Source organism: Tachypleus tridentatus, chromosome 8, assembly GCF_004210375.1.
Source record: "Tachypleus tridentatus isolate NWPU-2018 chromosome 8, ASM421037v1, whole genome shotgun sequence".
NCBI classification, from domain to species: domain Eukaryota; kingdom Metazoa; phylum Arthropoda; class Merostomata; order Xiphosura; family Limulidae; genus Tachypleus; species Tachypleus tridentatus.
This window is the reverse complement of record NC_134832.1, coordinates 154,061,971-154,085,347: the sequence shown is the minus strand read 5'-3', so window position 1 is coordinate 154,085,347 and position 23,377 is coordinate 154,061,971. Positions and strand designations below refer to the sequence as shown.

Below are 23,377 nucleotides of genomic sequence, written 5' to 3'. Positions count from 1 at the left end.
TTGTATAACTTTTGTGTGTCAGTATAGTAAATGATCTACGATAATGTATATTGTATAAGTGCGAAATATCAATATCGTATAGGTTATGCAACCCTTTATGTTGTAAACGTACTAGGTATCAATATTTTATGGGTTATAGAGTAATGTATCATGTGTAAGTACTAGGTACCAATACTGTAGTTTCTACAATAGTGTATGAGGTATAAGTACTAGTTATCTTTATTGTATAAGTTCTACAATAATGTATGATGTATAACTGTTGTGTGTCAGTACTGTAAATTATTTACAATAAGATATGTTGTGTAAGAATAAGGCATGTATATTGTATTGGATATACAATAATATATGTTGTATAAATACTAGGTATCAATATTATATAGGTTCTATAATAATGTATGTTGTGTAACTGTTGTGTCAGTACTGTAAATGATCTACAAAAATGTATGATGTATAACTGTTGTGTGTCAGTATTGTAAATGATCTACAATAATGTATGTTGTATAAGTACTAGGTATCAATAATGTAGAGGTTATATAATAATGTATGTTGTGTAAGTACCAGGTATCAATAATGTAGAGGTTATATAATAATGTATGTTGTGTAAGTACTAGGTATCAATAATGTAGAGGTTATATAATAATGTATGTTGTATAAGTATTAGGTATCAATAATGTAGAGGTTATATAATAATGTATGTTGTATAAGTACTAGGTATCAATAATGTAGAGGTTATATAATAATGTATGTTGTGTAAGTACCAGGTATCAATAATGTAGAGGTTATATAATAATGTATGTTGTGTAAGTACCAGGTATCAATAATGTAGAGGTTATATAATAATGTATGTTGTGTAAGTACTAGGTATCAATAATGTAGAGGTTATATAATAATGTATGTTGTATAAGTATTAGGTATCAATAATGTAGAGGTTATATAATAATGTATGTTGTATAAGTACTAGATATCAATAATGTAGAGGTTATATAATAATGTATGTTGTGTAAGTACTAGGTATCAATAATGTAGAGGTTATATAATAATGTATGTTGTGAAAGTACTAGGTATAAATAATGTAGAGGTTATATAATAATGTATGATGTATAAGTACTAGGTATCAATAATGTAGAGGTTATATAATAATGTATGTTGTGTAAGTACTACGTATTAATATTGTATAGGGAATACAACTATTTACGCTTTATAAGTACTAGGTATCAATATTGTACATGTTGTACAATAATGTAGGTTCCATAACTGTTGTGTGTCAGTACTGTAAATTATTTTCAATAATATATGTTGTATAAGAATAAGGCATGAATATTGTATTGGATATACAATAATACTAGATATCAATATTATATAGGTTCTATAACAATTTATGTTGTATAACTGTTGTGTTTGTGTGTCAGTACTATAAATAATCTACAATAATGCATAGGTACTATATTTAAATATTGTATAGGTTATACAATGATATATGTTCAAGAAGTACCACGTATGAATACTGTATAGGTTCTAAAACAATATATGTTGTGTAAGTACTAGATATCAATATTTTATTGGTTCTACAATAATGTATTTTCCATAACTGTGTATGTCAGTACTGTAAATGAAATACAATAATGTATATTGTATAAATAGTAGGTGTCAATATTGTATAGGTTCTACAATAATGTATGTTATATAAGCACTGTATATGAATATTGTATATGTTTTACAGTAACGTATGCTGAAAGGTACTAGGTATGAATATTGTGTAGGTTATACAATAATGTATGTTGTATACGTACAAGTTATCAATACTGAATAGGTTCTACAATAAAATATGTTGTATAAATACTAAGTATCAATATTGCAGATGTTACAGGATAATGTATGTTGTATAAGTACTGTAAAGGGTCTACACGTGATAAAAACATTGTGTAAATATAAGATGTGTAGATGCAAACCAGAATATATCGTTAATGCAGCTATACAGAGATCATTTTATATGACCTTCGATATTAAAATCTGATATTACATTGTAAGATACATACTTATTATTCTAAAGTTTTCATTTGTATGACAGTTTTAGTTACTATAACATTACTATAACATTTAGCGTCCTGTTATAAATGAAACAATCTGTGAATTTAGTGCTATAAACTTTATAATTTTCTATTACATAGAATTTACAAAGGTAGGTGGCGTATTTATAAACACATAATTCTGTTGGGCTGCATACAGCTTTTAACTTGTCTCTTCTTTTGTTTACAGTTTTAATTTATAAATTGAATTGTATTACACGTGTTTCTATTGGCGGTTATGTGACTTACATGTTTAACTTATTACTGGAAAGGTTTAATGTACATAATGTTTTATTTTATGAATACTGAACGATATAGCAGATTGTGATTTTAATATTTTGTACACATTTAATGCATTATAGAATGGTTTTGATCCTATAACTAAAATGCATAACACAAGTCATGATAAGGACGCTTATTTAAATCTCTAAACACCATGCAGTAATTCAATGTATAAGTCTAGAATTCTCTTTCTTCACACATATAACTATGATACTTATTATGTATAACAGTTCTTGGAAAAATATTTATTTTCACACATATTACTTTATAGTTTTCAATTAAATGTTTCATAAAGACTGATAGTGTTTCGATGGTTAAATGATGTTCTTATTACAAGGTCTTGCAAAGGATAATGTTACTTTAGGTAGTAGCTGAGGGCAGTTTTTCTATATTTCCACGGAATGTTAACATAACAAAGTTTTGAGACAACATGGGACCTACACTACACGGCCAAAAGTATGTGGACACCCCTTCCATTTAGTGGGTTCGGCTATTTCAGCCACACCCCTTTCTAACAGGTGTATAACATCAACCATACAGCCATGCAATTTTCATAGACAAACATTTGCAGTAGAATGGGTCGTACTGAAGAGCTCAGTGACTTTCAACTTGGCATTGTCATGAGATGCCACCTTTCCAACAAGTCAATTCGTCAAATTTTCGCTCTGCTAGAGCTGCTCCGGTCAACTGTAAGTGCTATTATTGTGAAGTGGAAACGTCTAGGAGCACCAACAGCTCAACTACGAAGCGGTAGACCACTCAATACTTAGAGAACGGGACCGCCGAGTGCTGAAGCGCGTATAAATCGTCTGTCCACAGATGTAACACTCACTACCGAGTTCTAAACTGCCTCTGGAAGCAACAAGAACTGTTCGTTGGTATCTTCATGAAATGGGTTTCCATGGCCGAGCAGCTGCATACAAACCTAAGATCACCATGCGCAATGCCAAACGTCGGCTGGAGTGGTGTAAAGCACACCGCCATTGAGCTTTGGAGCAGTGGAAACATGTTTTCTGGAGTAATGAATCACGCCTCTTTATCTGGCACTCTCACGGATGAATCTGGGTTTGGTGGATACCAGGAGAAAGCTACCTGCCTGTATGCATAGTGTCAACTGTAAAGTTTTATGGAAGATGAATCTTGGTTTGGAGCTGTTTTTCATGGTTTGGGCTTGGCTCTTTAGTTCCACTGAAGGGAGATCTTAATGCTGTTGCATACAATAATATTCTAGAGAATTGAGTGCTTCCAACTTTGTGGCAACATTTGGGGAAAGTCTGTAAAGATATGGTTTGTGATGTTGTTGAGGAAGACCTTGACTAGTCTGCACAGATCCGTGACATCGACCCCAACGAACTCCTTCGGGATAAATTGGAACGCCGACTGCGAGCCAGGCCTTCTTGCCCGACATCAGTGCTCGACCTCACTAATGCTCTTGTGGCTGAATAGAAGCGAATCCCCGTAGCCATGTTACAAAATCTAGTGAAAAGCTTTCCCAGAAGAGCGGAGGCTGTTATAGCAGCAAACGGGGGACCAACTCCATAATAATACTCATGGTTTTGGAATGAGATGTTCGACAAGCATATACGGATGTGATGGTCGGGTGTCCACATACTTTTGGCCATGTAGTGTATTTGTCAGTCTTGGCTGTTCAACACTTTGAACTAACTTAGCGACAAAAATGAAACGTTTAAAGACAGCTCTTATCATTCATATGCTAATCAAGCTTTTTTCTGAAACTAGTTTTAATTTACAGCCTATACAGCATCTGAAGGCAACCCGTTCAAAATGCGAACAACCCTGTTAGAAAATAGAACTTACTTAAAGATGAGTCTGCCAAAATTTGTGTCTCGTCCTCTGCTGTTGTCACTGTTAAATATGAAAACAGATGGTGCATCAACACCTTCAGTTTCCATTAAACACCTCAATCAAAAAAAGATGGTGCATCAACACCTTCAGTTTCCATTAAACACCTCAATGAACGACGTTCTAGCTCTTCTTTTTTGAGAATAAAATAATATGAGATTTCTGCCTCTCTTCATATGAAAACTTATCCATCCAAGACATCATGACCTTCTTTGAACCCTATCAGTTCGATGTCTTCCCTAATGTTAAGAGCCCATGACTGAACACGATACTTCCAATGTGGCCTAACCAGTGGCCTATGCAATAAAATTATAACATTTTTAGACTTTTTTAAATATTTCTCAAGCTACAACCTAAACTTATATTTGTCCTATAACTAGCAACTGCATACTGCTTGGATGGCTTTAGAGACTGATCAAACATTAACCAAGATCCCTTTTTCATAACACTGTTAAAGTTATTTCCATCCAAATTACATTTATAATTCAAAATATAACCCACATACAGTATTTTAAATTTATTATAATTAAAACCCCAATCTGCCATTAATTTGCGCAACTCACTACATGATCTAAATCCTTTTTTAAATCAACAGCAACTTCTTCAAAGCTATCAACACTGACGTCCTTGGTATCATCAGCAAATGTAAGTAATTTATTGACATATGTTCCTTCACATATGTCATTGACATAAATCAAAAAGACCAAAGGCCCTAACACTGAGCCCTGAGTTACCTCAGTTATGACATTAATCCAGTTTGACTGAGCTCCACTTGTAACAAACCCTCTGCTTTGCCCCATTAAACCACTCTTCTATCCAATGTGCTAGCTTATCTCCCACACCCCTAGAAACGATTTTTCTACAAGCCGTTTATTAGGTATCTTCTCAGTTGCTTTCTGAAAATCCAGATACACAACATTTACGCTCTTACCCTTGTCTGTATAAGCAGAAATAATTTAAATGAATACCAAAATATTTGTAAAGCTAGATATTCCGTGTTAACTATGTAACAAAATTATAAATTTTGTTAATTAACTTTGAAAGTATATTTTATTATACTTTCCTAAACTTTTCCTACAAATCTTGTAAGATTAATGTTACCGAAACTATTTGTCTCACCTCCTTAGTAAAGGAGAAAAGCATAAGCTAACTTTCAAATCTCTGACACATGCCCTTTATTCAAGGACCGACAACAGATGTGGTTTATATATTCAACCTTTAACAGCCTTAGGTGAAATATTATCTCGGCTAGGAGCCTTATCGTTTTTTTCCGACCAGTTCTAATCAATGTAATCATCTCGTTTAACATATCATTACATTTTTCAGTTGTTTAAGATGTGGAATACTGATTAAACCTTCGGTACTAAAAACCAAATAAAATTTGACAATAAAGCCATCTAATAATTCTCTAATACTGGCATTTATTTATCATCGTATGCCTATTTTAACATTCTATTTACCCTTAATGTACTTAAATAAGTCCTTACTGTTAATTTTTACATTTTTATCCAATCTTTTTGCAGACATCCTGTTCATGTCCTAATTTCTTGTTTTACCAACTTCCTTGATATTCTATAATAAATTGAGTATCGTGTAATACCAGTCAATTTAAATTGAGTATCCTGTAATACCAGTCAATTTAAATTGAGTATCCTGTAATACCAGTCAATTTAAATTAAGTATCCTGTAAAACCAGTTAATTTAAATTGAGTATCCTGTAATACCAGTCAATTTAAATTGAGTATCTTGTAATACCAGTCAATTTAAATTTCTTAAATTTATCATGTTTTTCTTCAATTTTGTTTATTACACCTTTTGTAAGTGAATATGGTTTTTACCTTTTTCTTTCTATAAGGAATATATTTACCTTGAATGTTTAAAAATTTATCATCAAACAGTCTCTACATCTGATTAGTGTCTACAAATAACTAACTTGCCCCATTCACAACAGAAACGTTTTATTATATCACTTTTTATTGTAAAGTTGCTTTATTGAAATCTGTAAGAAAAATATCATTGTTCTTATCTCCACATGCAGCAAAGTGTTAAGCCTAATATAGTAATATTCACTTGCATCCATATGTTCCCATGTTTCTTTCCATCATCTTGATAATTTCTGTATTTGAAGTAATAATAAACCTAAAATATGATTGTTCTTGGGCCCGGCATGGCCAAGCGCGTAAGGCGTGCGACTCCTAATCCGAGGGTCGCGGGTTCGCGCCAGCGTCGCGCTAAACATGCTTGCCCTCCCAGCCGTGGGGGCGTATAATGTGACTGTCAATCCCACTATTCGTTGGTAAAAGAGTAACCCAATAGTTGGCGGTGGGTGGTGATGACTAGCTGTCTTCCCTCTAGTCTTACACTGCTAAATTAGGGACGGCTGGTACAGATAGCCCTCGAATAGCTTTGTGCGAAATTCAAAAACAAACAAACATCATTGCAGCAAAGTATTAAGCCTAATATAGTAATGTTCACCTGCATCCATATGTTCCCATGTTTCTTTTTATCATCTTGATAATTTCTGTATTTCAAGTATTAATAAACCTAAAATAGCAATCTTTCTAGCAGGTTTCTGGAATAATTGATGAAGAAAACCATCATGAACAGTTTGCAAAAACATTTTTCCTGCATGGTTTGACTCTAATATGTCTGAAATTAAAGCCATCCATAATTCTGACATCATTACAGCTGAAATCCTAATTCTTCTGTAACGTTTCTCACTAACATTATCAGTATCATTTGGTGTTTTGTAACAAATTCCAATTAAAAGCCTTTTCCTTTTATATGTACTAATAGAAACCCAAATGGATTCAACCTCCTTGCTATGATCCTTAATATCCTTAACGTTAACAGGATGTATCTCACATTTTATACATAATTCCAGTCCTCACCCTTCCTCTTTAGTACTTCTATCTCTATTAAATAATCTGTAACTATGTATATCAAATAAACTTCTGTCATCATCTATGTTTAACGATGTTTCGTTCTTTCCATTACATGAACATGTTCTATCCCTACCAGTGTTCTAAAGTTATCTGTTTTATTTATTGTACTGATAAAATTACAATAGTAACAAGTAAGCCTATCCTTATAGCTACTTGTATACTTATTTCTTATGCTAAACTTTTCTCTGCTTCTTATTGTTTCTGCATTTCCTTTTCCTAGCTTTCACCACTGTCTAATCCGAATATAAATATTTCCTTACAGCTGAGTTAATAGCTTTAAACGTAAACCATCCATTCCAAGAAGTTCCATTCTCACAAGTCTAGATAGCGTATCTGATTATCCTTACGTACTAACGTAAGCCTAGCATTTATCCCAAGTGACCTAAGTATAACTTCCTCTACATAGTTATTTCTGGGAAGTACACTTGAAAAAAGTCAGTTTCTTCTTTAATGTCTTATTACTAATTTGCTTCTCTGACTTATCTTTCTCTGCACATTAATCCCTGGATGCATCTCCACTGTCCCCTTTATTATATATCCTGCTCTGTTAGTTATGTCCTCAACTTGTGTCTGTGAGTAGCGTAAAATGTATTTTTTACCACACAGACTATCTTATCTGTTCGTCCTTTCATGAAATATCCAAAAACTATAACTTTCTCTGGCACTCTTGTATTCCATCCTTCCAATAATTCCTCTGCAGAAGCCAAGGGCCAAAATTTCTCAACAAAATAGGCTCATAAATTATAAATAAACTACTTTGTAATATTACTGTTTTTAACTTCCTATAGGTCATTGTTAACTGACACATTCCTCAAATCATACTGTACTTCCCACAGTCAACTTTTCTTCATCTTCATTACTGGCTTTCTTAAAAGTACATGCCAGTCCCGAGAAAGTTGTTATTCGTTTAGTGTAGATTAGACATGAGTTTTATGGCTCTGTATGCTATTCAAGGGAACCCGTCATCATTACAGTAGTAGTCTACGTTTCATGTGTATTTGTTTTTTACATTAACAGTTTGAATTTTAGGCTGTCATCAAACAGTAATCATTGTTTGTTTTTATTTGCGCCAAGTGAAATGTACCCATTTTCGTAAATCTTATGACAGCTTTATTAATGTTTAAAATCTGAAACTAAAACTATTTTATTTGTTTGTTTTGGAATTTTGCACAAAGCTACTCGAGGGCTATCTGTGCTAGCCGTCCCTAATTTAGCACTGTAAAAATAGAGGGAAGGCAGCTAGTCATCACCACCCACCGCCAACTCTTGGGCTATTCTTTTACCAACGAATAGTGGGATTCACCGTCACATTATAACGCCCCCACGGCTGAAATGGCGAGCATGTTTGGCGCAACGGGGATGCGAACCCGCGACCCTCAGATTACGAGTTGCACGCCTTAACACGCTTGGCCATGCCGGGCCCACTATTTTATTATGCTATACTTTTCGAACAATACTAATATAATTAAATAAGCATGATGTAGATCGGTAAGCAGTCCGTGAAGATAAATTCAATCATGCTGATGAATATGTGACATATTTTTTGTGAATTTATATAAACACTTTTATGAAATTATATCGTATAGAAGATAAATGTCTTTTCACGTAGATCATATCTTATGTAGGTAGAACACAGAACTGACAAGAATATCAATATACTGAAAAAGTTCACTTTCTTATTCACAATATTTATTGTTCCAATAATAGGCTGATGTAACATCACAGCATTTAATACATTTTCCAAGAATTCACAATATCTATGTGAGAATAATCTAACTTTTTACAATTAGAGTCAGTGTTCTCTTTTGTTATCTAACAGACAAAATAAAATGATTTTTGTTTTCATTATGTTCCAAATAGTGCATAACAATAGAAGATGTTGATACTTCAGTTAAGGTTATCGATTGTTATTTGACTACTGAACAAAGGTCATTAGCAAAGTCTAACTTAGTAGAAAGCATACAAGAAGTATACTCTAACTGTAATCTACTAGACGTGTGGAAGCTAGTTTAATCTTGACGATTTATTATTTTATAATTCACACATGCTATAGTTTGTGTTAATCGTAAATAACTAAGGTTATCAAGCACTTAGTTTGTCAAATTGTTTTTTCCCTAAAATAAATTTTAAGATAACAACCCAAATTGTGAGATGGATGACACTGTTATTTCTTTACGTATTTAAAAAACTGCATGCTAAAATCCAGGATGTAGTAACTTAGAGACAGAAAATAATTCCCTAATGTACCTTGAACTTTTAAGAGTATCATGAATGTACATTTAAGCTTTCCGTATCATTATGCAAAGTCAAAGTGTATGTTTTTTATTGACTGTTAATTTTGTTGTTATATAAAATATGTCCTTTATTGTCAGACTAACATAAAACGTATTTTGGATGTAAAACATACTTTGTAATGACAAACAGTAAATGTGGTGTATTTTTATAACATGAAAAATGTTCTATAAAGCTGTCTTTTTCAAACTTGAAAGTTCGTTAATAAATGCTTTAGTATGTGTAACACTAAAAAATTCAGTTACTCTACTTACATATATTGATATAGGTAATATATAGGTAATAATAGATTATGATGAAACGTATTAGTTTTAAGTGATTGGAGAGGGATACTGTAAGAGGCAGGAGGTATAGCGTCTAGCATAACAGATTTACAGTGTTTAAATAAAAAGACTTTCTACGATCTATAAGCTCGAATCATTTTGGGGGATGTCTCTTATGTTTCATTTATGATGATTTATCCCACTTGACTAATATCATGTTAGAACAAGTATAGGTCCGGCATGTCCAAGCGTGTTAAGGCGTGCGACTCGTAATCTGAGGGTCGTGGGTTCGCATCCCCGTCGCGCCAAACATGCTCGCCCTTTCAGCCGTGGGGGCGTTATAATGAGACGGTGAATCCCACTATTCGTTGCTAAAAGAGTAGCTCAAGAGTTGGCGGTGGGTGGTGATGACTAGCTGCCTTCCTTCTAGTCTTACACTGCAAAATAAGGACAGCTAGCACAGATAGCCCTCGAGTAGCTTTGTGCGAAATTGAAAAACTAACACAACAAGTACATATACCTCAAATATTGTTATATTAGACTGTGGTTTTGTATTTTATAAACTAAGATGATTTTATAAATAGCATATTAGCATATCTTTAAATTCTATTAAAATGTTTAGATATCTGTAATACTTATAAATGTGTAATACAAAGTAATTTTTCTAAACCTACTAGCTAAACTTTTACACGTTTAGTTTGCAATGAATCATTTATTTCTGTAGAGAAATGTGTTTAGTATTTGTTATATCTTGATACATTTAGTATATACGTGTGATTATACAAAATAAAATAAAAAGTAATATAAACATAAACGTTGTTTTGAAGCTAATCCTGTATTATATATCATAATACATCCGTCTTAATCAAAGTTTGTGATTTTATTTACATACACTGATGATACTGTATCTATATTGAGAATTATGTTAGATCATTCAACAGAGAAACACGAATATTTGGTTCATGGAATCTAATTGAATAAAAAGTATTCAAGATTTCTATGTAAGTGAAATATTGAAAAATAGAATATCGAATATATTTATTTAAGATAACTTTCTCCACCTATTTAGTAATTAGCTTAACATCTCTTTTTTCATTAATGTTCAGGTTTTACCTTCGTTTTATTTTACCACTTAATACGTTTTTTTACACAACATTTTCGCCGCCAGCTACATTTACCGGAACCAAAACATGCTTACAACACTACATGTAAAAAATATACTGAACATTTCTTGGAATGTCACGTGCTCTTCGTGACGTCATTAATTTTTTTTTATATATCACTGATTTGATTAAACGCCCATTTATACTTTGCTATTGAAAAAGTAAAGTTCAAGTTTCAAAAGAGTTTGGGTTATATGGTTTTCATTATGTTGTATTAAGACTTCGAAACTACGTATTTGTGACAGCATGAGTGAATACATATTTTGTGTTTGTATCACTGTGTAAAGTGAAAAACAAACAGTAAATCCAGTGACATACCAAAGCTGACCATCACTAGTTAAGTTAAATAGTAAATTATAAGCTTTTATTTTTATTTTGTGTAGAATAATATAAGATATTATATAGTTTAAACGATTTTCAGTATGAAGTTTAATGTTAACATATGTATGAAATTCATATGTAATTGATAAATGTATAATGAGAAATGGAGACATATAACACGTATAATGAGAAATGGAGACATATAACACGTATAATGAGAAATGGAAACATATAACATGTATAATGAGAAATGGAGACATATAACATGTATAATGCGAAATGGAGACATATAACATGTATAATGAGAAATGGAGACATAAAACATGTATAATGCGAAATGGAGACATATAGCATGTATAATGAGAAATGGAGACATAAAACATGTGTAATGAGAAATGAAGACATATAACATGTGTAATGAGAAATGGAGACACATAACATGTGTAATGAGAAATGGAGACATATAACATGTATAATGAGAAATGGAGACATATAACATGTATAATGAGAAATGGAGACATATAACATGTATAATGAGAAATGGAGACATAAAACATGTATAATGAGAAATGGAGACATATAACATGTATAATGAGAAATGGAGACATAAAACATGAATAATGAGAAATGGAGACATAAAACATGAATAATGAGAAATGGAGACATATAACATGTGTAATGAGAAATGGAGACATATAACATGTATAATGAGAAATGGAGACATATAACATGTATAATGAGAAATGGAGACATAAAACATGTATAATGCGAAATGGAGACATATAGCATGTATAATGAGAAATGGAGACATATAACACGTATAATGAGAAATGGAGACATATAACACGTATAATGAGAAATGGAAACATATAACATGTATAATGAGAAATGGAGACATATAACATGTATAATGCGAAATGGAGACATATAACATGTATAATGAGAAATGGAGACATAAAACATGTATAATGCGAAATGGAGACATATAGCATGTATAATGAGAAATGGAGACATAAAACATGTGTAATGAGAAATGAAGACATATAACATGTGTAATGAGAAATGGAGACACATAACATGTGTAATGAGAAATGGAGACATATAACATGTATAATGAGAAATGGAGACATATAACATGTATAATGAGAAATGGAGACATATAACATGTATAATGAGAAATGGAGACATAAAACATGTATAATGAGAAATGGAGACATATAACATGTATAATGAGAAATGGAGACATAAAACATGAATAATGAGAAATGGAGACATAAAACATGAATAATGAGAAATGGAGACATATAACATGTGTAATGAGAAATGGAGACATATAACATGTATAATGAGAAATGGAGACATATAACATGTATAATGAGAAATGGAGACATAAAACATGTATAATGCGAAATGGAGACATATAGCATGTATAATGAGAAATGGAGACATATAACACGTATAATGAGAAATGGAGACATATAACACGTATAATGAGAAATGGAAACATATAACATGTATAATGAGAAATGGAGACATATAACATGTATAATGCGAAATGGAGACATATAACATGTATAATGAGAAATGGAGACATAAAACATGTATAATGCGAAATGGAGACATATAGCATGTATAATGAGAAATGGAGACATAAAACATGTGTAATGAGAAATGAAGACATATAACATGTGTAATGAGAAATGGAGACATATAACATGTGTAATGAGAAATGGAGACATATAACATGTATAATGAGAAATGGAGACATATAACATGTGTAATGAGAAATGGAGACATATAACATGTGTAATGAGAAATGGAGACATAAAACATGTGTAATGAGAAATGGAGACATATAACATGTATAATGAGAAATGGAGACATATAACATGTATAATGAGAAATGGAGACATAAAACATGTATAATGAGAAATGGAGACATATAACATGTGTAATGAGAAATGGAGACATAAAACATGTGTAATGAGAAATGGAGACATATAACATGTATAATGAGAAATGGAGACATATAACATGTATAATGAGAAATGGAGACATAAAACATGTATAATGAGAAATGGAGACATATAACATGTGTAATGAGAAATGGAGACATATAATATGTGTAATGAGAAATGGAGACATATAACATGTATAATGAGACATGGAGACATATAACATGTGTAATGATTGACTTGTTCAACATTTCTTTTCATAAAATCTTTCCTGTATGATTAATATTTTTTTAAAATTTTATCAGCCTCCTTTCTCAGAAAAAGACAGATATACCGCCAACTGTGAGCCAATGGGGTGAAGTGTCCACACCTTTTGGCAATGTATACATTGACCTTTATGTCGTTTGTTTTCAATGCTAATGATCTCCGATAGAAGTAAAAAGAATACCTATACATACAGTAGCAGTTTACTTAGCATTTAAAATTAAAATATGTACAGAAATGTAAGAATATAAACATTAAACTTCAATGATCAACTTGTAAAGCTAATCAGGAAATATTATTTAGAGATTTAAATAAATCACTTATTGATAAGAGTTTTACTTATCACGTGTAAAATGTATGTCACGAAAATCTCATATAGAAGTGAAAACTACAGTCAGTAGATTAAAAATATACTAAATCAATACTTTAAAAAACGCAATCGGTTGTAGAAACTGTCTTTCTTAATATTCATAAAAACGATACACTGGATATCAGAAATAAATTCCAGTAGAACACTAAGTGTGTTAGTAGTACTGTGAAATCTGTAATAAATTTAAACATATAAAGAAGAAACGTAAACATGAATTGGGACAAGTCGAAATCTGTGTGTTGTTCTTTGGGAGTGCACTAACACTCTCCGCCTATAGAAAATGTCTTACAAACTATAAATTAAACATTGGGCAAGTTATATTAAATTATGAATTTTTCACCATTTGGTTTGGTGCTTGCATCTTCATGCCATCTCTTGGCGACAGAAACATTCTGCCAGTCAAGTGCAATGGTATTCTACTAAAGTCTATCTACGCGTCTTATGGTAGCAGAAAATTTCTACCTGTCGCGGCGCCCTCTGATTTCACTTTGTGAAACTATGACGTCATTTTTCCATCCCTCCCCCCCTTGTTGCCTAAGTTTGACATACATATTGCCCTATGGCGGCACCCTATGCAACAAATGGAGTAATCACTAATGGATCTATAACAATATATGTTATATAAATGTTAGGTATCTGGTAACTGGTCTATAATGATATAATTATTAATTTATTTATTTTGTGAGTATATATTCCTCGACTGTTTAGTTGTTTTCCCTTCATAACAAGAGATTAACAGTAATTATTTTCAAGTAAATGTTATGACAAAGTCACCAGTAAAAATCGTATGCTTTTTTTTTTATAATTCATTGGTGTTGAGACTATTGAACTCTGAGTGAAATTTATTGAAATCGAGAATATATAGATTTCTAGAAGGTGAGAAGACCATTACGAAATAAATGTATAAATAGTGTAAGACGAGTAGAAATAGCATACATACAGAAGATACGAGAAAGTAAATTAATGGAAAGTAGAAGTTCGGACAAAATAACATTTATATATAAAGTTAACAGTCATAGGAGTGAGATGTTTAAGAGTTAATACAAACCTGACAATGTGTTAGAGTAAAACTAACAGTTTTGAAAAGGATAATAAGTATAGTTTATTCTGTTAAAGTGAGTTCTAAAGTAGTTGGACCAGTCTGAGTGTACTTTGAGAAAATAATAAAAGACGATATCTGAAGTACGAGAACAAAACGATTAATGATAGAGCAGTGTATAGCTATAGTAATTCATATTGTATTGCAAGTGAATTATATACAGAAAAGTAGTGAGATAGAAATAATAAAACATAGTTAAGCTTGTCAACTGAAAGTCTAAGGTGATTGAATTGACTTAAGTGGACTTTTAAGAACAAGAAGAGAACTATATAGTGTTTATGATATGCCTATAACTCAGCTGTATAATACAAGGAATTTGTCGTGCATACACTTAACTAATTCGAATATATAAAAAAAATTTAAAATAAGTGGAGTGCGTGCTGTTCGTTTATTTATGAATTTGTCGCTAACAACTTACTGACACCTACTATACAAGAATCCTTAGCCTGACACACATCTATACTTAATACATACTACTTGAAACATAAGTTTGATTGATTGTGGATACTTATAGTTTAGACTTGAACTTTTATTTGATATCTAAATATTAAGTGCAAAATATGTAACTGTCCAGAATATGATTTTAATTATCAAATTTTATAACCAAACAGTAGAAATTATAATTTCTTATTTCACTAATTAACGCGGAATAATCATTTACTAATCGGTACAACAAATACTTACTTATATGATTATTAAGATAAAATATTGTACTAACACTTGTTTTACTTACTAAAGATGTTATGATGTAATTATGATATGCTGTCATCATGCCAACGTCTTGAGCCTATGAAAGAAACATAAAAAAATATGATGTTTTACAGAATTTTTTTGAGATAAAGAAACATTCAGTTTGTAACATTATTAGTACGTTTTCTTTATTTATTTATCCTTCATAAAATATATTTTAATTAGATTTTACACAGCGAATTAAGACTAAAATGTCACTTTATAATGATGATTACTGTATCAATGATAGATGAAAACCTCACGTATGAAACCAACATGGGCTGTTGTTCACTTTTCCATAATCATCCTTCATAGAGTTTGTACAAAAACGATGAAAAATAGAAACCAAATGAGGAGATTCACTTACTGCTTTATTTACAACTGTTTCAATGAAATCTGTCACGATAAATTCATTCGTCTAAGATAAAACCTTGAATTGGAGTTACGACACTGAACAGTGCAGTATTACTTTAATATGTACATTATAACTATATTTGTTTTATGTATCTAAAGAAACAGTTGTGGTTCCAGCCTAGGAAACGCTGGTGTCACTAAACGTACAATACTGGCCATTAGGGCAAACTGCCACAGGGATTTTCCAAACAATATTTTATATTGTGAACACATCTATGATAAGCGGACAAAAATTAACGAAAGTATTGAAACAGAATTTTAATGAAAATTATTCGTTTAAGCTGTGATTTGATAACTGTAGTGTAAACACACACACATGTTATTGGTCTAATGAAACAGATAACATAAGGGAATAGCGTAGCGGGCTAAGATGCTGTACTTGTGACATGAAACTTGGGGTTTAAATCCCACTTTTAATGTGGAATTACTTTTAGGATAACAACTAACTCAAAAGTAGCGATATTTCATCAACTCACTTTATATGCACAAAAAACAACAGCTTCGAGAAAGGGGGTCAGCCATATATTAGAGCAAATTTCAAAAGAAAATTTATTTTATATGAAGAAGCTAATCCTGCAAACATATAATGTTAAACAATAAATAATTTATGAAAACTTAGCCCCGTATTTATAATAACATTGAAGTAAAACATTAAACAATGTAAACCTGACCCACCTTTTTAAATGTTCCTTCTTCTTACAATTACAATAAACATTTCAAAACAGAGTCAAGTGTTAGAGAATTTTTCTTGCAAAATTGTACAGGTTTTTTTTCTTTCTATCATATTATATGACTGATCCCGATATTCTAACTGTTTGTCTGTAGACATACTGTGTCTTCAGTTAGATACATTTCTACTCTTAACGTGGTCAAAATTTTTCAGGATAAATTACTTTTAAATACGTCTTTGCATCATAAACAATGTTTGATTTATTTAATGTTTTCTGTATTAATAGTTAATTGATACGTTTAGATTTTTCATGTTCTACTTTATTTTCTTTTTAACATGAATTCTACGAGAAAAGAGTCAACGTTTCGGTCCATTTGAGACATTACGGTTAATAGAATAGACACCATGAAACATACAGTTTAACACAGCTTCCAGCAGTCCGTACGTAAGAACCTCATTTCAACTCAATCACCCGGATAAGGGCTCTTTGTTTACGCTTCACACGCTAATATCAAGTACGCTACATTAACGATACAGGCGGCGCGCAAAACGAATAATTTGTTGACAGGACGGATTTTAACAAAGTATTAGTAATACAAAATTCGTGGTTATTAATCGAAGAATATTGAAACAGTTGTCAAGGTTTTTGGCAACCATGTCAAAGTGAAATTAACATTTAGTCTTTTGATATTTACAGAAAAAAATGAATTAAGGTTTTAAATTTTCGTTCAAGGAAGTGTAAGCTGCATATTTATGTAACTTGTGAGGTTCACCTCACGTAACACCAGGGGAACTTTTTCAGTTGGAACATCTACAATGATATTAGTCTCTCCTTGTTTCCCAATGTCTTTCAATAACTTCTTGTAACTCTGGCCAGGAGTAAACTGATGTAGGGTTACTCTGACGTCTTGGTAAGACGGTGCCTTAAGGAGATGTTGTAATCTAACCAAACCTGTAAATAAAACAAAATAAAAAAATACTTCAGAAAATATAACATTTATCATGTGGATGAAATAGAAAACTTTATGAATACATTTTTGACTGGTTGTGCTTTAGCTCAAAGCTGCAAAATGAGTTATATATGTATGAACATATAAAAAGGTTGGCATCCCTGCCATTGTGAGTCGTGGAATCAAAATACGTCGTTGAATATGTTCGCTTGTTTAACCTTCAGCGGGAGAGGGGTGTTTTAATGTATCAGTTACTCCCACTGTTCGTTGGTAAAGAATAGCCTAAGAGCTGGAGGTGCCTGGTTTAAGAGTAGATTGGTAGAGTAGAGTAGGTGCCTTTAAGAATGGTTAAAGAGTAGATTGTATGTAACTAAAAATATAAACAGCAACACAGAGTTAAGGGGCCTATATAAAACCAAAATATATTGTTTGTAGTTTCTGAATTTTGAGTAAAGCTAGAAGAGGGCTAGACGCATTAGCTGTCCCTAATTTAGCAATGTAAGACTAGTATCACTACCAGACTCCTGTGCTTCTCCTTTAGAACGAATAACGGAAGTGAACATCATATGATAAACCCCACCCCCACGACTGAAAGGAAAAGCATGTTGGGTGTGACGGAGAATCCAACCCGCGACTCTCATATTGCGAGTCTAGTGCCCCTAACCAAAATGCCTTGCAGGGTCCGCCAAAATGTATATAAAACGACATGGAAATAGTTAAAGGACCAATATAAAACTAATACATATATAACCCTAGACAAAGGATGTTAACTGAAACTTTAGTAACCAACATATCTACAGATATACAGCTAGAGAGAAGTAGAGTTAATGAACCTATACAAAACCAACAACATATCTATAGATATAGAGCTAGAGAGAAGTAGAGTTAATGAATCTATACAAAACCAACAACATATCTATAGACATACAGCTAGAGAGAAGCAGAGTTAATGAACCTATACAAAACCAACAACATATCTATAGATATACAACTAGAGAGAAGTAGAGTTAATGAACAAATACGAAACCAACAACATATCTATAGATATACAGCTAGAGAGAACTAAAGTTAATGAACCTGTACAAAACCAACAACATATCTATAGATATACAGCTAGAGAGAAGTAGAGTTAATGAACCTATACAAAACCAACAACATATCTATAGATATACAGCTAGAGAGAAGTAGAGTTAATGAACCAATACAAAACCAACAACATATCTATAGATATACAGCTAGAGAGAAGTAGAGTTAATGAACCAATACAAAACCAACAACATATCTATAGATATACAGCTAGAGAGAAGTAGAGTTAATGAACCTATACAAAACCAACAACATATCTATAGATATACAGCTAGAGAGAAGTAGAGTTAATGAACCTATACAAAACCAACAACATATCTATAGATATACAGCTAGAGAGAAGTAGAGTTAATGAACCTATACAAAACCAACAACATATCTATAGATATACAGCTAGAGAGAAGTAGAGTTAATGAACCAATACAAAACCAACAACATATCTATAGATATACAGCTAGAGAGAAGTAGAGTTAATGAACCTATACAAAACCAACAACATATCTATAGATATACAGCTAGAGAGAAGTAGAGTTAATGAACCTATACAAAACCAACAACATATCTATAGATATACAGCTAGAGAAAAAGAATTAATGGATATATAAAGCAAACACACACACATACAGCTAAACAGAGGGAGTTAAAGAACCTATGTAAAACCTAATATAGATATATATACTTAACAGACCTATATAAAACGTTATTAATCAAGTAACAACTTCAACACTCTACAATAACTACGGTAGATTTAGCACTCATTGACCTTCAAGCCTCTAAGAATCAAAACATACACTACATTCACAAGTTGTGTTGTTAATATTAGGCATTTGTGAACACAACAGCTTGTAATGTTTAGGAAATATAGTTTGATAAATTAAATTTGTCAATGATAAATAGCCCTCATGATTCAGGAGTTGTAAAATTAAGATTATGCTTCGTTTTTTTATGGATACCGAAGTTTTTTATGAACTTTACAAAAGATTACCAAAAATCAATAAACTAACCTTCGTTTTCCTCGTATATAATGGTGAATGTTTTCCATTTTTTTGTGAGTACTAAGTCGAGATAGGCTCTGCCCAGAGTTGGCGCGTGTGGGTAGACGTTTACTGTAAACGTATCTGGCAGGAATTTGTATTCCCAGTTAGTCTGTAAATGAGGAATTTCTTTAGCATGGCACGTGGACTGGACCAGAGAACTGCTGGACGGAGACTTTGGGCCCAAAATGGCTGCGACTCCATCTTGGATTAGTTTGCAAACTAAATGTTTTAGGTATAAAAGAACATGTATTCAAGTATAAAAATATAAAATATAAAGTATTATATTTTAAACCTTCATCAGAAACGGAATACTTAGTTTGTTTGATTACAGAACGAAAACAACATAAGTTCCATAAATAAAGTTTGGAACTGAAGGAATACAACTAGTCAACAGTTCAACTTTAACTTCAGGAATTTTCTGTCCTAAGTGAGTAACAGGATTTGTTGATCAATTCTCCAAATAATCCAAAACGTGTAACATCTCTAGAGACCACTTAAAAACAGTTTCATTTAATGAAAGGGTGTTAAGATTTTGTCTTTAGATTTTTAAAAGGTTGACCAAGCGTAGCCTAAAGTTAATGTGCTCAGACTTTTAATCCGAGGACTAATGGCTCGAGATTCGTCACCTCGAAAACACACTTTGTATTTAAATGTTGGATGTGTACTATAAGGGTGACAGTCAAGTCTTTCATTATTTGATTTTCACCATCTGTTTTATTTATTCAGAACTTGTTACAACTAATGTACAAGTGACCATTTTGTAGTTTGAGATGGAGTTATGATAAAGAAATTTAATATAACATTAAATATGCAACAGATAATCAGGTCTTTCAAGTAAGGAGCGACAACCCCCTCTATAATAACTGTTCTTTCTGATGTTTTATTCTGTCGTTTTAGTTATGTAAGTAGAGAATAATTTTAGACTTATTCTCAAATGAGGCTAATAAACTAGCGATAGCCACAAAGTACGAATCAATGTCGCCACGTGGTATTTTTATCGACACGTGGTAGTTATGTCGCTACGGGATAGTTAAGTCGACACGTGGTAGTAATGTCGCCACGTGGTAGTTTTTCTGCAATGAATTAATTGTTTAGATCGTAGAATGTAAGCAATGAAATATAATGGTTGAACTTGCCTTGGTTAGAATAGTAAGACAAAAATGTAAATGAAGTAAGTTATTTTTGACGTTTGTGAACATTTCTGTTTATGTTATTTTGCATTTTCAACACTAAAGGTATACAAAGGTTAAGCGACCAAGTCAGAGACCCCATGGCTCAAGTACGATCATTTCCAATTTAAATCTGCAATCGGAGGAAAGCAACTTGCCAGCACCTAGCCCACATGTCTATTTTTAACTGAATAGTTCGATCAATTAAAATGTACAGAGCATGTGCACAGGCTTATCATGCCTCGAACTCTGGACCTTATAATCCGTTTTCTTTGTTTCTCATGAATTTCATTCAAAGAAGGAAAGTTGCGTTATCTCTTCCTCATTTTGAAGTGCTAGCCAATGAGTTAACTCATTGTTAACTCTTAGACTATGGCGTTGCAGCAGTAAACCACGCGGGAGGTGGCTAGTTCAGAAACAAAAGGTATCTAGGTTTCCGGTTCCCTCGGGTAAAGCGTTATCGTGCGAAACACTACAGGGTTAAGAACAAAGTATCAGGGTTAAAGTAACGTTTTAAGCGTAAATAATACGATTAACAAGAGGCTGAAAAATATAAACGTATATTAAAATGGAGTTTCAAGAATACTAGAGGAAAAGACGTGTGCAGCTAAAGCAGACTTGGAAATTAGACTCAGGATTGTTACTCGATGAACATTAATTCTTAAATATCTGTTAAACAATTATTTTTGCAAACTTAACAATTTTAACTCGATTTAAAAGCTGCTATAGGCTGTTGCTATGAGGAACCTGTTATTAGAAAACTGTTAGAAAAATACATTGGAAAATATATAACATAAGCAACTTTTGTGTCAATGTATGTCTAACAGTTATTAGGTTATGCAAAGAACTGATGGTGTTATCTGTTAACTAGCTGCTGTCTTCCCTTTAGTCTAACAACAGAAAATTGTTATTCACTAGCTGTCTTCCCTCTTGTCTAGCAATAGAAAATTGTTATTCACTAGCTGTCTTCCCTCTAGTCTAGCAATAGAAAATTGTTATTCACCAACTGTCTTTCTTCTAGTTTACCACTACAAAATTATTGCGGCCCGGGATGGCCAGGTGGGTTAAGGCGTGTGATTCGTAATCTGAGGGTTGCGTGTTCGTATCCCCGTCGCACCGAACATGCTTACTTTTTCGGCCGTGGAGGCGTTATAATTTAACGGTCAAGAGTAGCCCAAAAGTTGGCGGTGGGTGGTGATGACTAGCTGCCTTCCCTCTAGTCTTACACTGTTAAATTAGGGACGGCTAGCGCAGATAGCCCTCGAGTAGCTTTGCGCGAAATTCAAAAACAAAACAAACAACTAAAGCGAAGATATAAAACGAGGGTTGGGAATATTATATACCACTTTGTGAGGGAGGTTATGACCCGTATTCTTAAGACGGCTGGTATGGATATTATCACTTTAATTAAACTAAAGATCAGGATGACCTAATAAAGTTGACACGTAGTTCTCTACTTTGTTTTAATTAAAGTTCTGATACCCATACCAGCTATATTGAAAATACATTTTTACTTCAAGTAGGTTTCTCCTACATGTCAGTAGTGGGTTAATAAAATACAAACATTTGAAAGATATAACCACATGGTTGATAACGTTCCTTAACAATATCAGAAGAAAATGTATGATGTCACATCTAGGAAATTAGAAACGTTAGCATCCATATGTATATATCAGTTTATTATAAGATAGGTTAGATTTCGTTGAGTAGAACTAGTATTATTTTTATTTAACAAAACATTTAACAGTGTATTCTTTTATATCAAAACACTTAATCGATTATTTTAAACAAACAAAACAGTAAACGAGTTGTCTATTTTTTGCTATTGACGGAAGAGAGAAGAAAAACGAGATTTTAAGAGATTTCGTTTCTTTAAATTCAGGAATACGAAGTGATGATGACGCACCCCGCTAGTGCAGCGGTACGTCTCCGGATTTACAACGCTAAAATCAGGGGTTCTATTCCCCTCGGTGGGCTGAGCAGATAGCCCTTTGTGGCTTTGCTATACGAAAAACAGACACTCTTTAAATTCAGGAAAATTAAAAGTGAGTGTTTCAAGACATTTGTTGGTTTAGTGGTAGCTTGAGAGTTGCGCAACTGGTTCTGACATTTCAAAACAAAGTAAGCTACAGAAAGTTATGTTGAAGATTTTTGTATTAAACTGAAGGGAAGATAATATTTTCTGATTAAAGTAAACTGAAGAGTAGATAATATTTTTGTATTAAAGTAAACTGAATAGTAGATTATATTTTTGTATTATTAGTGTAATTTTAAGTGATATAATTCATATTAACGTGAAACTTGTTTGTGTGAAAAGTTTTTATAGAATGAATGTGTTAATATAATTTGAGATGTATTTCAAAAGGGCACTGTATTATGTTTCTCTTAACAAGATGTATTTCAAAAGGGCACTGTATTATGTTTCTCTTAACAAGATGT

General features: G+C 32.4%; 1 pseudogene across 1 annotated transcript in view; it reads right to left on the bottom strand.

The window, feature by feature from the left end:
- The window catches only part of LOC143223780 (glutamate receptor ionotropic, kainate 2-like), a 157,530-nt pseudogene that overhangs the window by 63,972 nt on the left and 70,181 nt on the right, over positions 1–23,377 (bottom strand). The window contains exons 3-5 of the transcript XR_013013073.1: positions 19,737–19,988; positions 17,470–17,648; positions 15,617–15,670 (exon numbers count right to left, since the gene is read on the bottom strand). The product of XR_013013073.1 is annotated as a glutamate receptor ionotropic, kainate 2-like (transcript). The remainder of the gene's footprint in view (positions 1–15,616; positions 15,671–17,469; positions 17,649–19,736; positions 19,989–23,377) is intronic.